Source organism: Prosopis cineraria, unplaced genomic scaffold, assembly GCF_029017545.1.
Source record: "Prosopis cineraria cultivar Desert tree isolate PC_DT_omini unplaced genomic scaffold, ASM2901754v1 PC3, whole genome shotgun sequence".
NCBI lineage: Eukaryota > Viridiplantae > Streptophyta > Magnoliopsida > Fabales > Fabaceae > Prosopis > Prosopis cineraria.
Genome location: NW_026555334.1, coordinates 16,259,496 through 16,279,788, shown reverse-complemented (window position 1 = coordinate 16,279,788; position 20,293 = coordinate 16,259,496).

Here is a 20,293-nt window from a genome sequence, read left to right as displayed (position 1 = left end):
CGATCCATCTAGGAGGTATAAAGATGTACTAGGATGTAAGGTGATATTGGTGGTGGCCTAGTATAAAGAAAGATGTTACAGAGTTTGTGATTCAGTGTTTGACCTGTCAAAAGATTAAGATAGAGCACTAAAGACCAACAGGAATGTTGCAGCCATTAGATATTCCTAAGTGGAAATGGGATAATATTTTCATGGATTTTGTAATTAGGTTGTCGAGGACTTAGTCAGGCCATGATGTCATTTGGGTTATAGTTAGTAGACTACAAAATTGGCTCAATTTCTAATTATTTGGATCAGTGATTCTCTAGAAAAGCTGGCAGAGATCTATATTCGAGAAGTAGTGAGGCTGCATGGTGTACCAAAGAGTATAGTTTCTGATAAAGATTTGAAGTTTACATCTAAGTTTTGGGGAGCTTTGCAGTGTGTCATAGGTACTAAGTTGAGATTTAGTACGGCATATCACCCACAGACGAATAGGCAAATAGAACGGACCATACAGACTCTAGAGGATATGTTGAGAGCCTGTGTTTTGGAGTTGAAAGGTAGCTGGAATAGCCATCTTCCTTTAGCTGAATTTGCTTACAACAATAGTTATTACTCTAGTATACAAATGGCACCCTAGGAGGTGTTGTATGGAAGGAATTATAGATCACCTATTTGTTGGATGGAACTGAGTGAAAGGAGTATATTGGGACCCAATATTATGGATCAAATGACTCAAAAGATTGAGCTGATAAGGCAAAAGTTATTGATGGCTCAGAGTAGGCAGAAGAGTTACACAGATAGGCATAAAAGGCCATTAGAGTCTAGTGGGAGACCATGTATTTCTAAGGGTTACACCAGTAATGAGAATTGGGATGTTGATATAGAGCCAAGAAGTTAACTCCTTGATTTATTAGTCCTTTCAAGATTTTAGAAAGAATTGGACCAGTGGCCTATAGAATTGCTTTACCACCGTAGTTGTTTGATGTGCATGACGTATTTCATGTATCACAGCTCAAGAAATATCAACTTGATCCTTCACATATGATAGAATAGGAGGAGATTAAGCTTCAAGAAAATTTGACATATAAGGCTAAGCCAAAGCAAATTGTAGATGTGAAAGAGAAGCAATTAAGGAGCAAAACTATATGATTAGTTAAGGTTTTCTAGTGAGGCATGGCTCTTGGTGATGCTACCTAGGAGATAGAGCATAGAATGAGGCAACAGTATCCTTACCTATTTCCATAGGTATGTGTTTGCGTGTTTTGTCAATTTTGGGGGAAAAATTCTTAAAAGGACGGGAAAACTATAACATCCTAAATTTCTTAATCTCATGATTAGCTGTTAATCAAGGGTAAAGTGGTAATTAGTAAGGGATTAGAGATTTGGATGATTACTTGATAGTTTGACTTGTTGGGATATTGTATGAATAGATACGGGTGGAAGGAGTATATTTCGTGTTGAGGCAATTGTGCATGGTAAGAATTAATCTCACTATGTCACATGCCACGACTTGTACTACATACGCCGTGACCCATGGATTAGAAAGTGACCCCTTAAGTTGTGAAATTTTAAAAATTTTACAAGGAAGAAATTGAAAACATACAAAAGGGAGAAGAGAAGAAGGGCTAGTATGCTAGGGCAAGAGATTTTGGAGCAATGGAAGGTGCTTCTGATCAGTTACTTAGTGGGTAAGCTATATATAACCCTTACCTTTCATTCTACACAAATTTGTCTAAATATGAGTTATAGAGAAATTGAATTGATAAATTTTTAAGGGTTTGATTCTTGCCTGATAGTAATAAAAAGGTTCTCAAGAGTTAAATTACAGGTTTATGACTGATTTAAAATTGAACGATAGAGCTTTGAACACTCGGCTCAATTTAGCCCTAAGAGAGAGAGATTTTAGGGTAGAAATTTAGTTTCAATGAAATGAGATTGGTTGAGGTGGTGAAAAGTAGTAATTAAGTAGTAGCAGATATAAGATGGATAAATGAAAAAGAATACACAGCTCAATATAGCCAAAAGTAGTAAATATGTGTTTTTGATAAAAATGAACAAAATGACTAAATTGTGCCAATTGTATTCAAATTGGCATATTGAGCATGTGAGTTGACAAAGGAAGCTTATGATAAGCTGTTGTGGTAGTTGAAATTCACAGGTAACCTTTCTAATGATAGAAGGGTTAAATTGAATAACTTTCTTTGTTTGACTGTTTGCTGTAACTATATATAAGTATGCTATGTAGTGCATTAAATGATTTTCAATTAAGCATGATTTATGGTCTCTTTTGAATGTTGCATAAAATGACTTTTGACTAAATAAAAGTATTGAAATATGTGATTTCTTATAGTATAAAAATGTGTGTGTGTATGTGTGTGTGTTATATATGGGAAAACAAATAAAGTGGTGATATGGAACTTATGAATGGTTTGAAAAGCATGATTATAGGAATGGGAGTTCACCCGAGTGGAAAGGTTGATAAGACCATATGGCATATTCTCCTTAATACCCAACAGGGTACGGTGTTAGAGAATTATTCCTTCTTAGTGCCTTTTTAAGGTGCGATGTTAAAGAAGATCTCCTTAGTGCCTATTAAGGTGCGATATTAGAGATATGGAACTCCTTAATGTCTATATGATATGGTGTTGGAGTCAACGACACCCCATTATATGTATTGAGGGAACCCATGGTCTAGAAGTAAGATAGAATACTTTTGGCCAAGTAATTCTACCACTAAAGATGAGTCAAGGCCAATGAGTGTGTACATTGGTCTAAGGCGAGCCTATAGTTTTGTGTCAAGGTGATTTGGAGGTTCAGTCGGTACTGATCATGCTATGTGATGCTATATGCCGTAAAAGTAGAGAAAAGTGGTAGAACAAGTGTAAAAGAGATGAAGTGATTAATATGAGTGATTTTTGAAATGAAATATGTGATATATTATATTAAATGGTATATTATGCTTTACTTTCATATAGTTGCATGTAATAGTCAATAGGAGTGAGTTATTCCATTATTGAGATTTTTATCTCACCTCCTGGTTACATTTTTACAAGACAGGGCAGTGATCAGGGCGAAGGGAGAGAGGCAGGACCAGCATAGTGGTGCCATTGTCATGGAAGTCTTTGAGATTGCATAATAAACTGAGAACTTGTGTAAATACATGTATATGAGTTACCATAGGGTTGCATGCATGTTTTAAGTAATAGTTTTGTGAAATCCTAACCCAATTGTATATATATGTAGTGAAATGAATCAAGGGCTAAGGTTTGTGTGAGTTTGTGTGGAAAATGTAGTGAATAATGAATCATAAGCCTATGTGTGGAATTATGATAAAATGAGTAATTTGGGGCTAAGATTGAGTAGTAAATATATTATGGTTGTAATTCTATGTGCATATGTTGAGAAAAATGGCCAAGTAAGCCAAGATGGGTTAAAATGTGTTGTTTTGGAAAAGGTTGAGAAATATGGAAATTGGCCGTTGAAGAGTCAAATTTTGATGTGTGTGTGTGTGTGAGAGAGAGAGAGATATGTATTAGGACCTTTTGGACTTAATTTAAGGCCTTGTGTGGTCTAATAAAATAAAGAGACCGATTTGAGCGCTTGGGTGCCCAAAATTTTTAGAAAAAGTGACTTTTTTCACCTAAGTGTCCAAATTTTGATCAAACTATTAGATCGTGTCCAAACCTATCTCATTAGCTAGCTTATGAGATAAGCTTCTTGTGGGCACTTGAATCACTCCAGTTGGACATCGTATGTGGAAATGGCGCACACTGGAAGTTTATCATTTTGCTGTGAAAATGACAGTACAAATTTTGGACTAGCATGCCGCGACGCATAGTGTCATATGCTGTAGCGTATAGCACAGAAAGTTGGGCGTGTGGCTCTATGCCACATGACATGACGCACATACTGCATGCCACAGCATATGGCCAAATTTTCCATCCTGAATTTCTTGGTTTTAATGCATGCATGGGTTGAAATGAATGTATATGATTTATTTCCACTACGTATTACTCTGATGCATTGTGGTTTTGTTGATTGTGTAAATAAATCTTTGGCTAAAGCTTTTTTAAAAAAAATTTGATTTCGATATATGTGTGCGGTGTAATAATTCTGTTAATCTTCTCCTGTATTTGGACGATACAAGAGGAAGTTACAAAAATTCCAAATAATTTCTAAATACAAATTTTTGATGTTGTAATGTGACCTAAGTGTACTAATACTTCCTAAATAATACTGGTTCAATAATATCCAAAACAGGTTTGCACAACATTCACCATAATCCAACAATTATCCTTAACAAAATATAATCATAGGATGTGCACTTGTTCACACTATAAATACCTTTTCACTAAATACTCAATACTTTCAAGTAAATTTTGTTATGTTACTAACATCCCAAAAAACAATTAGAACTATGAGGGATAGGCAAGATCCTCATAACATGATATTCAAATTAAGTCAAGGATCTAGAAGGACAAAAAAGATTCTTAGTCATATAAATACAGTTAATAAAAAGGATTAGAGTCTATATGCTCTGCAAAATAAGATATGTCCTAAGTTGGCACCAGATACATTCCATAATCTAAAATAAGAGACAATGTAAAAGCTGGTGTCTTTATACACCAAAGTTACACCTTTGGTGCTTCCCCAGCCAAACCCACTCCTGTAAAATATTAACCACATAGAATGTGACTTAAAAGTCTCAGTAATCAAAAATTAATATGTAGTTATGCATGTGGATGTAACTAATCATGCAATTGTTAAGTGAGCACACAAAAACATTTAATTGAATAATATTTCCAAACAAATATTTAATTGTATGATTGCACCTTATATCCTCCTTTCGTCATGCCCGGATGCCAAAACACCCGACCAAAGGTGAGTTAGAACAAGCTACATACCACTCATTAGGTCAAATGAGGGCTTACCACATAGTAATAATTAAACAGACAGAAATCCTCACCAAAACCATATATTAAAATACTTTGACAAGTCATGTATAATTTAAACAACCGAACAAGAATATAACTAAACAATAATATCTCATCATAATAAACAAATACAAATTTTTAACCCACTTGACAATAATTCCAAACAAGTATATACAAGTATTTATTTTCAACAATTCATAATTTTCCAAACAACAAAACAACACATAACCAATCACACACACACCCCATCACAACACATTAATAATATTTACCTTGTATTTTAGATAACAAGTTCCCCTTTCATAACTCCTCTTTCACTATTCTCTTTGTCAATACAATCTACACAATTATTTCATAATACTATATATTAATTTTAAATTAAAATTAATAAATAATTCTAATTTAAAGAGTTAGAAGTTTTAGTCATAAAACCTATATTAACACTAATTCAAGGTTAGTGCCTCATTTACCTTTTCAAAATTCCTTCTTAGAATTTTCATACCCTAATAAACTATATTTAAGTTTCAAATCACTCATAATCTCACAAATTCATCAATTCATATTCCAAAAATTCATCGATGGAAATAAATTAAAAATTCAAAAATTATCCTCAAGCCTCAAATCACTATTCCACATCCTTAGACATATCTATTTATACTCAAATAAACATTTAATAATCAAAAATTCATCCCTACATTTTATATTCAATATAAACTCAATCATATAGTTTTAAAGTTTAACTCAAAAATTCTTAAATCTAAATTCCAACCTTAAAAAAAATGTTCTATAGCATTTATTACACCTCCAACAACCTTAACATTCATTTTAAATCATCATAACTTCATATTAACTACTCCTTCTGTCCCTATATATAAGATGTTTTTAATTAAATTACACAAACCAATAAAAATAGGTTATTTAGTTAAAAGTTCAATAATTTTCTAATTTTGCCCTTAATAATTGTAAATAAAAATAATCTCTATAACCAATAAAATATTTTTCTACTTCATTAAAACCTTGAACCAGTAAAACAACAATCTTGCACAAAGAAGATTGACCAATGAGAGAATAAGTTGTTTGTATTTTATAGGTAGATTAGACCCCTGACCAATAAAAGAACAATTTTCCACAAGTTGGACCAAGGTCCAAGAATGATGGGATGCTTTTAAAAAAGAGGCTACCTACATGCTCTGTTTTCCTTTAAAATATATGACTAGAAACATAGGCACTCTTAAACACAAAATAAACTTTAAACATAGAGCCATCTTCCTCATAATTGACTTGAACATAGAGCCAAGTCATGTACATGAAGAATGCTCATCTTTAGGTGAAGCTCCAAACATTCTATTTGACTTGAATACTGCACCAACCTTCACTGACAATATTCATGAATATGCAATGGAACCATCCTATGGTAGAGAAGAAAGCTTAGTACCTAGTGAGCTCTTGCTCACTTATGGCACTCATGAACCATTGTTCTTTAATAAGGAGCATGAATGGGATGATGGAGTCAAAAATGATGGGATAGAGGTGCAAGGTATTTTAAATTTAAATATTCTTTCAGTATCTTTTTTTCCTCAGTATTTACTTTTAATATTTTTTATTGTCCCTTTTAATGCAGCTCAATCTATGATGGAGGCAAGAATTAGGAAATGTAATTTTTAACAAATGAACAATTGCAATCTATTGCTACATATCTAAAGCACTCAACATACCTTGGGAAGCTAAAGCTAGGAACCATAAAGAAGATTTTTTTTCGATGTTTAATACTTCTTCAAGTGTAGTGCAACGCATTTGGCATCAAATAAGAAATATAGGTGACTCACCTCATAAAAAGACAAAGAATTGTGGTCAAAAAGGGATTGGAGTACTCCTACAGCAAATCCATGGAGTTCCTCTTGCACAATGAACTACTCTCCATCATTAGCTTGTGCATTGGATATTAAAAAATCTCTACTGGGAAGACTTCTAAAATGAGGTGATCTTCGTAGACATTCTAATGCAATTAAGCCATTTTTGAAGGATGACAACAAGATTGCTCGCATGAAGTTTTCCTTGTCTATGCTTGATGAGAGTACCATTCTGTATAACTCCACATTTAAATCTATGCACAATATAGTTCACATAGATAAGAAATGGTTTTATATGACAAAGCCAAAGGAAAACTTTTACCTTGCACCTGATGAGGAGGAGCCGCATCGAACATGTAAAGTAAGAAATTTGTTGGCAAAGTAATGGTTTTAGTAGCTGTGGCTAGACCAAGATTTGATAGTGATAGGAGAGAAACTTTTTCAGGTAAGATTGGTATGTTTCCACTTGTCACTAAGGAGCCTGCAAAGAGAAGCAGTGCCAACAGACGTGCAGGTACACTTATGACCAAACCCATACCAAATGTGAATAAAGATGTTAGTGGGCGTTTCTTGATTGATTATGTTTTACCCGCAATCAAAGGAAAATGGCCAACACCAGGAGAAATAATTTTCATCCAACAAGATAATGTTCCATCTCACATCAATGCAAATGATCCTGAGTTTTGTAGTGTTGCTCATGAGGGTAGCTTCGACATATGTATAATTTGTCAACCCCCAAACTCTCTAGATTTGAATGTATTAGATTTGGGTTTCTTTGTTGGCATACAATTGTTATAGCATAGGGAAACACCAAAAACTATTGATGATCTCATCGGTGCTGTGGAGAGAACATTTCAAAAGTTTTCATCTATAAAGTCGACCAAGATCTTGCTATCACTGCAAGGTAGCATAATGGATGTCCTGATCACTAAAGGGGTGAATAGTTTTAAGCTTCACCACATGCGTAAAAGAATGCTTGAAAAGAGAGGTCTGATCCTAAAACAACTGAAGTGTCATCCAAGAATAGTAGAAGAGGCATTAGCTTACTTAAAGGGACGTTGGTGCTTTATGAGTTACGATAATAAAAGGAGCATGTAGGAATCATCATCTTTTAGTTCTCTATTTTTTAATATTATTTTCTCTTCCTTCATCTATCTTTCATGCACAAACAGGAACGAGCACGTAGGAATCATCTTCTTTTATTCCTCTTTTTTCTTTAAATATTATTTTCTCTTTCTTTATCTAGCTTTCATGTACAAATAGGAATATCACTATAAACTCAATTCCATCTTAATTTTTTTAACCTAAAACAGAGCACCCTATAACTCATAACCAAAAACTACCTTACACTAATCCAAGCCAAGAGTATAAATTTTTAACAAACTCCATATAAACTTCTTCATATCTTTTTCTTTGGTGTTGCTTTCATCCATGTCATCTTAAGGAAACTTATTAAGATCAAAGCCCTTCACTCTTTCAACTTTTTCATCTGAAAGTGCCTCATCAGAGATCACCTCATATTCATCTAGAAGCTTGTTCTGATTGAAGTCCTTCACGGGTCAAGTTTGCACTTCATCAGAGCTCAATCACACTTTCTTGCTCAACCTCTTTTGTTCCCTTTCAGTAACACTATCGAGAGAATTTTCAACCATAGCGTTGATGTCCTCTAATAACTGTAATGTCTAACTTGACATTACTAAAATTCACTACACAATCATAACAAACAATCATAATTAAGAGCAAGGATTGCTCCAAAGATCACATTATATATATAAGGGTTAAAACTAATAATCTTTTAGAAATAATTATCAAATATTTGGGATCCCATAAAAACCCTTCAAATTAGCAGTTTGAGCTCAAACTTAATGATTTATAAAGGTATTGGAAGTATGGAAAAGTTTTGGGAAGCAAAACACTTCAAAATAGGGCCAAAAATGTTATTTTTGAGTATTTTAGTCTACACGCCGCAGCTCGTGGTCCATGCACCATGCATGTGGCACAAAAAGCCAAGTTTTCTTACTGTACCATGCACTACAGTGCACCGTGCATTGCAACTTATGTGAAATGTGCCGCGGCGTACGTGTCCATGACAGCTTTTTTGGATAAAATTTGAATGCGCGCCATTTTTGCATCTGATGTCCGATTGGAGTAATTTAAGTGCCCACGTGAAGCTTATTCAATAAGCTAACTAATGATATAAGTTTCATTACAATTCGACACTGTATGAGAATTTTAAATGCTCGGATGCAAAAGTCAGTTTTTAAATAAATTTTCAAATATCCAAGTATCTAAAACTCATAACTTATACCATTAACCCATTGTAAGGCTTGAACCAAGTCCAATGGACCAAAATACACTTGAGTAAACATTCAAACACACAAAAACATATCAAACACAAAATTTGGCCACTCAATGGCTACTTCACCCAATATGGCCAAAATACCAAACCAACACAATATAAACTATTTGGCCTCTATTGCCACATAATACACTACAAATACATTGTCACCACATAGATAAAAAATTCCTTGCACTTGTAATAGCATTTTATCCCATTACCATAAAAATTTCCACATAATCACATCATATACAATATTAGGCTAAAACACAAAATAACATAGTATGAAACAAGTGCAACCAATCAAAACGATATGCATTCCTAATTGGCAACATACAATATCATATAACAAGTTTATATACACGACTCAAATTGACATCGGGCTTTACAATGAGATTGTAGCAAGTATACTAGCTTTTGCCTCATTCCCTTCCTGGCTCAGTCTCACTGGTGGAACCTATAAAATGATAACCACAGGGTAAGATCAAAATTTCAGTAACTAAGATAATCTACATTATTGATTAACATGCCAAGTTATAGACAAGCCTTAAATCAAGTAAAATAAGCACAACATATAAAATCACCACAAGTTACATGCATGATCCCTAACCATCTAGTCCTCCAATACTCCCAATCGAACCGGTAGGCTATTTCACAAAACCAAACCACATGTATGGTCTCCAAGCTCACCATCCATGGTAGGACTACCCGGCCAAGGTGTCCTAAATCACTTCTGGACTACTGGTTCCACCTATTACAAGTAATTGGAGTGTCGTTACTCCAACACCGCATCCTACGAATGCTAAGGAGCATAGTCTCCAACTCCACACCCTTTTCAGTACTAAGGAGAGTAAGTCTCTAACACTGCACCCATTTTCGGGCACTAAGGAGAGTAAGTGTTGCACCTGGCGTCTTGAGGTACCAACAGTGCCATATGGACTTAATCTTTACTAACTCCACTAGGGTGACCTCCCACCATCTAATATGCCACAATTCACTACATATCTCCACTTGACCATACATAAACAACTTTCCAAACAAATATAACAAATCTTACCATTTACTTCAAAAATATAGAATTTCATAAACCAATACTCCACTCATTTTCTAAAATTTATATTCAACAAATCATAGAAAAGCAACTTGAGAATAACTTATGCAAGATAATAAATAATACAAATTATCTAGTTACCTCAACCCTTGTGTTACTAAAAAGATTACCCGTGGTACAAATTCTCTTATTGTGTCAAGATAAGTCTTCCCACACCACAATCTATATCAACAAGTACTATATATTAATTTTCAATTAACATAAGCACTATTAACTACCAATAACCACCCAATTCTCCCACTTCTCACTCATATTCTCAACAAGGCTTGTTAAGATTAGAATTTGTTCACACAATCCCTTTAAGCCTCCCTCTAACTCTCTCACAACATAATATTTAATATCTCAACTTATCATACTTCAAAACCCCATGATCAAGTTAGAGCTTAATCTAACTTTCACCAAACAATAAAGTAGTTTCATATTATCACATATCTAAGATTAATAAACCTAAATCAAACCTTTAGAGTCAATAGAAACTTTCAAAACATAGACTCATGGCTTAATTCAATCAGACCAAATTCTCACTCTTTCAAATCCCATGGAAAATGAGATGAAAAGGTAGAGGAGAAGGGTAGGAAACTTACTCAAGAGTTTGAAGGCTCAATTTGTCTTCAAAATCTTCCCAAAATGATGCCTTAGTAGTGTTCAAAGTTTCTCCCTTCATGCTCTAGGTTTCCTACCACAAAATCTAACTTTTTCTAATCATTTTTGAAATTTTAAGTTGACTACTGTGCCGTGCACCGCAGCACACACCATACAAGCCGAGGCTCACGACGTAACAAGCAACAAATTGATTTTGCTCCCCCTGATGCCTCCCGACTTGATCCGACTTTCATCCTATCTCAATTTAAAGCCAAATATGACCTAAAAATCTAATTAGCAACCCAAAAATATAATTAAATAAATTAATCATATTTTTAACTAATTTATCCCTTAAGTAATCAATTTTTTTAGATTTGAAGTTTGTGGATGTTACACCTGGTGTCCCGAGGTACCAGCAGTGCCATATGGACTTAATCTTCACTAACTCCATTAGGGTGACCTCCCATCCTCTAATATGCCACAATTCACTACATATCTCTACTTGACCATGCATAAACAACATTCCAAAAAAATATAATAAATCTTACCATTTACTTCAAAAATATAGATTTTCACAACCAATACTCCACTCATTTTCTAAAATAGTTAACTTTCAAAGAATTTATACATATATACTCAATAAATAATAGAAGAACAACTTAAAAATAACTTATACAAGGTAATAAATAATATCAATTATCCAGTTACCTCAATCCTTTTGTTACTAAAAGGGTTACCCGCGGTACTAAATCCCTTCTTGTGTCAGGATAAGTCTTCCCACACAATAATCTACATCAACAAGTACTATATGTTAATTTTTAATTAACACAAGTACTATTAGCTACCAATAACCTCCCAATTCTCCTACTTTTCACTCATATTCTCAACAAAGAGGCTTGCTAAGATTAGAATTTGTTCACACAATCCCTTCAAGCCTCTCTCTAACTCTCTCACAATATAACACTTAAGATCTCAACTTATCACACTTTAAAACCCCATAATCAAGTTAGGGTTTGATCCAACTTTCACCAAACAATAGCTTTATATTATCACATATCCAAGATTAATAAATCTAAATCAAACCTTTAGAGTCAATAGAAATCTTCAATACATAGACTCATGGCTTAATCCATTCAAACCAAATTCTCCCTCTTCCAAATCCCATAGAAAATGCGATGAAAAGGTGGAGGAGAAGGGTAGAAAACTTATTCAAGAGTTTGAAGGCTCAAATTATCTTCAAAATCCTCCCAAAATGATGCCCTAATAGTGCTCAAAGTTTTCCCCTTCGTGCTCTAGGTTTTCCACCACAAAAACTGACTTGTTCTGATCATTTTCAAAATTTCAAGTTATCTGTTGTGCCGTGCGCCGTAGAACGCGCCACGCAAGCTGCGGCTCACGATGCAGTCCCGAGGCCTCCTAACTTGATTCGACTTTCATCCTAACCCAATTTAGAGCCAAATATGACCCAAAAATCCAATTAGCAACCCAAAAACATAATTAAATAAATTAATCATATTTTTAACTAATTTATCCCTTAATTAATCAATTTTTCTAGATTTGAAATTTTCGGATGTTACAATAACACATTGTCGAATGAATCTTCAACTATTGCGTTAAGCAAATCTTCCATCTTTAATCACTATTCATGAACTTGGATGACTTGCTAGCATTCTTGAATGGCTTTTATAAAGTCAAAGATGAAAGGTCATTTTCTGGAGCATTGCAGACCTACAGTGTAGGAGAAATGTATATTTCCAAAGTAATTTAATGTCTTTTTTCCTTACCAAGACAACAAGGTATAATTATTTATTTATTAAAAAATATATTGACACCCCTTATATTTAAAGACAAAAAAAACTTCTAAAAGACTTTTTTATATATAAGGACGGAGAAAGTATATTATAAGAAAACCCTAATAAGAAAATATACTCATTTCCTCAAAATAATGCGACGGTTAAATAGCTTTTAATGAGTAGAAAATATTTATAAAAAAAATTTGGAGAATGAGAGTCATTTTGCGTGCATGATTCAATTGAAAAGAAGATAAGGTGGACGAAGAGAAGAGAGAAGAAGATGACACGTGAGTGCAAAAGACTAAAGGAATTTGTTTGAAATGCAGATAGGGTGTGAATATTTAATTAACCTGTGGGTCCCATCATACCTTTTCTCCTTCCATTTCTCCTTCTTTTTTTCTTTTCCTTCTTTCTTTTTGGTTCTTTAGCCAACATTCTCCTTCAATTTTTTTTAAATTTCTATCCTCTCTCTCTATTTCTTTTCTTTCTTTCTTCTTGTTTTTTTTTATATTTCATTTATTTTATTTCACTAAAAAAATAGCAGATTAGTGATGGAATAAATTTCCATCGCTAATCAATCACTAATTCTATCGCTAATTTAGCAATAGAATTTAGCGACGGAATATTCTGTCACTAAATTTTTATCATTATTCCATTGATAATCCATCAAAAAATTTCATCATTAATGGTCAAGATATCTTATTCCGATCTAGTGATGGAATTTGCGACAATAAATTTCATCACAGAGCTTTTTGTCATAATTCTGTTGCTAATTTCATCACAAATTATTTTTAATTTAATTTTATTATTTATAATATATATTTATATATAATTTATTTAACAATTCATTATTATGCTATAAATAAAAAATTTAAAAATTATAATTTAAAATAATTTATTATTTTATTATTTGTATATTATTAATAATAATTTAAATTGTATACTTAATTATTCTTGTTTAAAAATAAAAATAAAATAAAATAATTAAAAATAAAATTTTAAATATTATATATTATATAGATACAAATTATAATATAACACATAAAGATAATAAAATATTTTTCAATTTAATATCAAATTTATTATCAAAAATAATTTTTTTGAAATAAAATATAATAGAAATAATTATTATATATAAATTAATTTTTCCATATTAGTAAATAAATATAATGTTAAAAAATAAGTAAATTTAGATACTATATTTAATAATAATTTAAATAATATATTTATTAATATATTTTTGTGTGGTTAAATATTATATATTTAATTTATCAATTAAGACTTAAAATTCCTTTTAACTCAACTGGCAACAAGGTGGATGTAAAGCCACTAGAGAGTATGAGGTTGCAAATTTGAACCTAGTCAAGGCACAATTGAAGGTAATAATATTTGATATGACAGTGACAAATGACGTGATGGTGACATGGCAATGACATGGTGATGAAGTGGTACTGGTCCATTAGGTGACTATGACGTGGTGGTGACATAGCGGTGAGGTGACATTGGTCCACTAGATGACTAAATGGTGGTGAGGTCGCATTGGTCCATCAGGTGATGTAACAATGATATTTTGGTCTGCTTAATAAATTAGTGATGGAATAAGCTTGTTGGAAAATTAATGACAGATTAGCAACAAAATGTATTACGTCGCAAAGTTAGAATAGCTTTTAGTGAAGGAAAATTTTTGTCGCTATTTCATGGCTAATGCCATCATTAATTAGCGATGGAATTGCAAATTTCATTGCTAATGAATTAGTGATGGTGTTTTTACCAATAGAAATATTCTGTCACTAATCTGTTTAGTGACAAAATTTCACTAGTTAGTGATGAAATTTTCTATTGCTAATTAGCTATTTTCTGTAGTGTTTCCTATTTATTTTATTATTTTTATCTTTAAATTATATCTTAAGCTAATCTAATAAATATATTTTATATGGCTATAGGCCAACTTAATCAATAATTAAATACCTAACCATGTTGTTAACCCAAATAACCTCAAATACAAATTCATTCCTTAATTTTAACCTCAAAATAATATCAATTCCTATTTTTAAATCCTCAGTAAGACCTAAATCCTATAATTTATTTGTTATCTAAAAATCAATATGTTAAAGAATGTGTCTTACATTAGCTATGCATAAATATATTTAGTTGGTGTTTAATAAATTGTCTTGTGTGCAAAAGTGTACACTAAACATACATTAGGCCGAGTTGCACATAAGGAAACCTAAAGGGAAATTTTGACTACTTTGCACCTAGCTAAGAAATTGATCAGGGACTCGTACAAAATTATGTAAGGACTTGGTTAATTGAATTAGTTAAAAAGGAAATCTTATACAAAATTGAGTAAGGGGTTTAATTTAGGTTAAGAGAATGAAAATTAACCTTAGCCTAATTAAAAAGAATAGACAAAGAATCTAGTATCCCATAACTCCTAGAAATTCACTTTAGAAAGATTTAAACACTCCCAATTCTATTTCACTAGTTAATTAGGTTTTTAATTAAATCTATCCAATTAGTTTAATTAGGTAAAATCACTCAACTCTTGGTTAGTTTAGTTTATTAATTAGCTTTATTAGTCTTATTTAGCATCCTTCGTGAAGAATAACCTAAGTTGCCACTAGTATTATATTAGAATTAACTTAGCTATTTTGGAGTGTAAGTGACTATCTACTCCAATCCTCAAATCTTATGAATCTATTTTTTATTCTCAAATCTTATTGAATGAAATTTATGTTGAAATTTTTACCTAAGGCTAATCATTGTACTATGAACATTATTATTTATAGAATTTCTTTTTTATTATTATACTAATTGTATGTTCACTATGATAACTGTATCCTTTTGATAAACTATATTAATTGTCCTAAATGTCCCTGGTCGATCATCTATGAGGGATCATAGATGAAACAAGACTAGTATGACTTTGATTAATTATAGAGATATAAATCAAAATTGTAGGCACTTGAAAAGGTTTAAGGTGCTGGACTGAACCACTATGAGAAAGCTATATGGTACAAGTCATAAGCTTCTCTCATATGTAACCATATTAGTAAGCCCTTTGACCTGAGATCATCATGGGTTCCTACATGATGACCACTAAACTTTGATATAGTCAAAAGTCACCTTTGACCAGATGATCATAAAGGCTATGATTGAGTTTAGTGTTATTCATTCAGAGGAATATAAGTGGTTAAGATAGAATTTGTCTCTCGCATTTATTGAGAGATATTACTGGGCCCCTCAATGAGTAAGACTAGAAAATATATAGTCATACTATAATGGAAAAGGTTTTTTCATTGTTATAATCAGTCTCCTCAAAGATCGAGAAAGTAATTGTCAGGTAAAGGAGAATGATAATTTTTTATCTCACACTTGATCAAAATATCGTGTGACATGACAAAAGAGATGTGATATAGTTATATAATAAGTTGCATTAGATCATCGATCCCCATATAAATCGGGTAGTTGTAATGTCTTGTTAAAGGTCACTTGTGACTTGCAGGCTAATAGGGTGATTAGCCTACTGCTAATTTCATATGGGCCTACAGGATCACATACAAGAATAAACCAACTTAAGTTATAATGCCCAAGTTCATTGAATCTATAATATGTTTAAATTCAATAAATGTAATGCTTTATCTAGTGTGGATGAATTATATATATATATATTTATTTATTTATTTTATATTTATATGAAATATAGAATTCAAAATATAATTATATATATTTTGAAATATATGTATATATATTCATGTATATATATAATATAATATTCATATGTGATATTTACATTACATTATATTATATTATGTTAGTTTTAAATTTAATTTTATATGATAGATTAAATTTAACAACTAACATGATATGAGAAAATATAATATTGTGCCTCTGCAAACGAGTTTTATTGTTAGGCTTCCTTACGTGAAGATGAATGTAAATCCAGAACTTTTATTGCAGAAGGGTATTTGATTCTCTGTAATAATTTAAGATGTTTACAAGTTTTTACCAATTGTTTTATATCTGTTTTAGGCAAATAATTTTTTTTTATATTTCTGATCCATAATAGTATATTAGTGATATTCAATTGCATATCACTCATGAACTATATTAGTTAAAACTTATCAACACCATTTAATCTCATAGATATGGGGATGCTTCATCTCATTGTTTATTATCATGGAACAGGGGATTTATTAGTTTAGATATTTGATTCTCTAATAAGCTGAAATGTTCAGAATTTTTTATGGATTGTGTTTAATCTATTTTAGGCAAGTAATTATATTTTTTGTGTTTCTAATTTACAATAGTATATCAATGATATATAATTGTATATTACTGATAAATCATACTAGTGAAAATTTATCAATATCATTTAATATTATAGATATGAATGTACTTAATCTCATTATTTCTTTTTTTTTTAAAGATAGTCAAATGAATCTCTCTTCTATCTTTGAGTATTTAAAAGAAGGATTTCGTCTAAAAAAATATATTTAAAAGAATGTCATATTATTTACAAAGAAGATAGTTTTTTTATATAAAGGTCAGTTAAATATTTATTGGGTTAAGGTCAAAAATATTATTAAAGTATACATAAAAAATTATAAATATCTTTAAATTTAATTATAAATTAATTCTATCTTTTAACTTTTAAAATTCGAATCTTTGCGCCGTTGAGTTTAAATCCCTCTCTTCCACCGTTAAGGGGTCCCACCTGTTGGTATTTTTTAATATTTTTGACCCATCTTTCTCTCTCTCCCTCCGCCACTCACTTCTCTCCCTCCCTGCCAGAATGAGACGATCGAGATTTCGATGGATACACAACGTCACTCATCTCCGGACAAGCCACGATGGCCTTCGTTGCCGATGATGGTATTCTTGAACAGAACGTTCATAGCGTTAGCCTTTGACGATTCAAATATAGCCACACAATGAACTTCATCCATCACGCTCTTGCTCTCACCGTCATCCTCGGCCAAGCTAAACCCAAGCTCGTGTTTGTCGATTGTGCCTCAAGCAAACAGGTCCTCGATGCACTAGGTGTCCCTGCATCAAGAGCCTTGACTCGTGGGTTTCTGGGCATGAGAGAGAGAGAGAGAGAAGTTAGAAGATGATGAAGAAGAAGAATTCTGAGGAGACGAACTCGGTTAGAGGGAACGGGACATGGGCGGAGGGAACAAGACTACCATAAAAGTTCTAGCGAGGGCATATCTGTGAGGACCATAGACGAAGGAGAAGGAGGAGGAGGAGAGGAGCTCAAGGATGTGTGGCGGAAGGAGGAGATGGCATATTCTTTGGTGTTTATGAGAACACCTAAAGTCAGGGGCTCTCGTCATCATCCTACATAGTAATGCTACAAAAAATGTGTTCAGTATCTTGATTGCATATACTGTCAATGTCACCAGGACCAGAAGCCCTATGCTAAAGTCAAGCAAACCTCCTCACCCCTCTCCTCTCTCGCCTGTAACTCCTCCCTCACATTCTCTCTCTTCTCTCTCACTCCTCCACCCAAGCTGCTTGCTTCAAAACCAGAGCAAGAAAGTTTCGAGGACGACAAGTATAATACTTTGTCGAGGACGTTGGTGAGCACTGTGTTGAGGATGTTGGTGAGCGTTCTCATCAGTGAAATGAAGGAGAGAGAGGAGAGAGAAGAGAGGGAGAGTGGGGATCGAGGTATCAGAGAGAAGATGGAGAGTATTTTTTATATCATAAAAACATAAACTATGATGGGACCCATCATATAATTTTTTATAATAATAATATATTAAGAAAATCAGATGTGAGACTTACATGACGGAAGAATAGAACAATTTAACGTCAGGAATACCAATAAATAAATTTCTATTGTTAAGGGAAAAAAACAATTTCTAATTGAGTTTTGAATTATTTATAATTTTTTGTGTATACTTTATAGATAAAATTGATCCTTAGTTCCATATTATTTGCAAAGAGAGAAACTATATTTAAAATTGTAGTTACTAAATTAAATTATTTCTGGAAAAGATAAAAAGTTAAAATTCTTTTGAGAATCACGAAATTTGATTCATTGATTAATTCAATAACTAATAATTAATTAATTTTTTCGGTAAATACAAATTTTAAAACTTCATCAACTACCCCTTAATTAATTTAAACATATTATTAATGAAAATATTTTTCGATGCTCTATCTTTTTCTTTTTTTATCATATAAATTTATTATTAAAAAGTAATATTTGAATATCATATTGATATTTTTTGATACCCATGCAACGCATGGGATTATTTTCTAGTTTCTTTAAAAGTGCATTCAAAAATTAAAATATAAAAATTATTGCTAAATTTTCAAAAATTAAAATATAAACATTTATAAATCAGAATTTTTTTTTTGGCCAGCTTATAAACTAGACTTAAATTCAACATCATGAAATAGGATAGATTAAATCGTTACGAATTCAATTTTACTAGCTTCGTTGTTTGATTAAAATTTCTAGCTTTCTTTTGAGAGAATTTCAGGTAAGGACCACAGTAAAGATTTAATTTCATGTAAGTTCAAAAAGATTTGAAAATTTTAGTTTAGTCCAAGGGAGAAAAGTTAAAAAAATTTTAATGGTGAAAAGATCAAAATACTCTTAATTTATTATGTAAAATTACTAGTTATTAATTTTCTTACCATAATTATTATTTTACGAATATCACTTGTAAATTACATTCGTTTATCAAACAATCAGTAATATTACTTGTTAATTTTTTTCATTTTACTTGTTAATTTATTAACATTAGTTATAAATTACAAGACCTATTAGTAATTTACAAGTGATATTAATAAATTACATGACTTGTCAGTAATTTATAACTGATGTTAGTAAATTAGTAAGTAAAGTTAGCAATTTATCAACTGATGTTACTGTTATATAGTTATTGACATATCAACTCATGTAATTTATAACTTATATTTGTAAATTAACAAATGAAATAAGAATATTAATAATTAGTGATTATGCATGACAAATGAAGGATATTTTAATCTTTTCATGGTCAAAATTCTTTTGACTTTTCCCTTAGGTTGAACTGAAATTTTAAAATTTTGGACCCATCTAAAATTAAATCTCTATAGTAGTTCTTAATCAAAGTTCTCCCTTTTCTTTTTTCCATTTTGAAAACTCATACTAACTCACTCTAAAATTAAAGGGAAAATTTCATTTTAGGACCATGGTAGGTACTTATTTTCTAAAGCACACCCAAATTTTTTTGATGTAACACTACTGCAGTTTTGAAGATAAATGTAAAATTAAATTTCATAGCAAAATAACAGTATTACTCCTGCCACTACAAAAGCAAATAGCATCTTAGAGAAGGCACGTTTGCAAGTGACGTTATGGATTTAACAAGGAACACAAAAAAAATTACAAATAATATTAAATATACTACAAGTGATGATAGTAATTTAACAAATTATGAATGATTTTACACGGGATGAATATTGTATAAGCAAAATTTTAGCCTTTACAAATTTACAAGTGAGGTTTCAATATTTACAAGTGAAGTTAATTAAGGGCATTTTCATTAATTTAAAGTTAACTACATCATCAAACTTTACAAGACATTTTGCTAATAAAGTTAGAAATTTAACATGTCTAACTAGCTAGGAATTTGACAAGTAACATTATGAACTTCACAAGCAATATAAGTCAATTTATTATTAAGATAAGAAGTTCT